Source organism: Nannospalax galili, unplaced genomic scaffold (genome assembly GCF_000622305.1).
Source record: "Nannospalax galili isolate Female #2095 unplaced genomic scaffold, S.galili_v1.0 scaffold2536, whole genome shotgun sequence".
Lineage (NCBI taxonomy): Eukaryota > Metazoa > Chordata > Mammalia > Rodentia > Spalacidae > Nannospalax > Nannospalax galili.
In genome coordinates, this window is record NW_008338169.1 from 24689 (window position 1) to 25880 (window position 1192).

General features: G+C 41.8%; 1 pseudogene; it reads left to right on the forward strand.

Annotated features, from left to right (window-relative positions):
* Positions 1-212: 212 nt before the first annotated feature.
* Positions 213-1121, forward strand: LOC108490854 (annotated as a pseudogene).
* Positions 1122-1192: the final 71 nt, after the last annotated feature.

Consider the following 1192-nt stretch of genomic DNA (forward strand, 5'->3'; position numbering starts at 1 on the left):
AAGAATTTCTGATTTTGTTGACACACTTAGGGTATCTATAATGTGTTCAAAAGAAGATGAAGAAGAGAGAGCAGTTCGAGTGACTCTGAGAGTTTTGTAATTCTGCTGAAGAGATTACAATGAGAGCTAATGCTGTAAAGACCTTTATCCCCCAACAAACATTCTGCCCATTACATAGAAACAAATGCATTTTAGAGAATTAACTCTTTTTATATGTGGTGCTCTTTTTGGTGACATATCTGCTGGCCCTCACAGGCAATCTGATCATCATCAGCATCATCACCCTGGACCATCGTCTGCACTCCCCTAGGTTTTACATCCTGAAGCACCTCTCTCTTCTGGACCTCTGTTCATCTCTGTCACTGTCCCACAGTCCATTGCAAACACTCTCCTGAACAATTGCTGTGTCTCTCTTTGCCAGTTTGTGCTGCAAGTTTCCTTCTTCATGACTATGGTCTCAAAGGAAGCAGTCATCCTCACAGTGATGTTTTAAGACAGGTATGTTGCCATCTGTCAGTTGCTGCAGTAGGAGACAATTATGGATCCAGGTGCGGGAGGTGTGCAGTGATGGTGCTATGTGTGCCAGGAGGCATCTCTGGGCTCATGCAATCAGCCATTACTTTATGGAATCTTCTTGCTGAGGAGAGAATTATTCACCAGTTCTTCTGTGACATTCCCCAAATGCTGAAACTAGCCTGTTCTTAAGCATTCATTAAGGAGATTGCAGGGGCTACATTCACAACCTCTACAGTCTTTGTCTGTCTGATCTGCATTGCATTCTCCTGTTTAGATCATCTCATTAGTGCTGAGAATTCCCTCAGCTTATGATCAGACCAAGGTCTTCTCCATTTCCCTGTGTCACTTGTTCGTAATCACCCTTTTCCCTCTCTGCCACAGACTTTGAGTGTCTAAGATCCCTTTCAGAATCCTCATCAACTTTGAACCTTGCATTTTTCATTTTCTATACTGTGATACCTCCAGCACTCAATCTGGTCATATACAGCTGGAGAAACAAAGCCATGAAGGTAGTTCTGAAGAAAGTGCTGTGAAGAGAAATGTTTTCTCAGAGAATGATGTATTTAAAAATCATTCACATAGTAAAGGGACAAATTAAATCATAATGATTATGTCCTTGATTGGAAGAGGGATGGATCTAACTTCTTCCCAGGGTTCCATTCCAACACTTTTATTC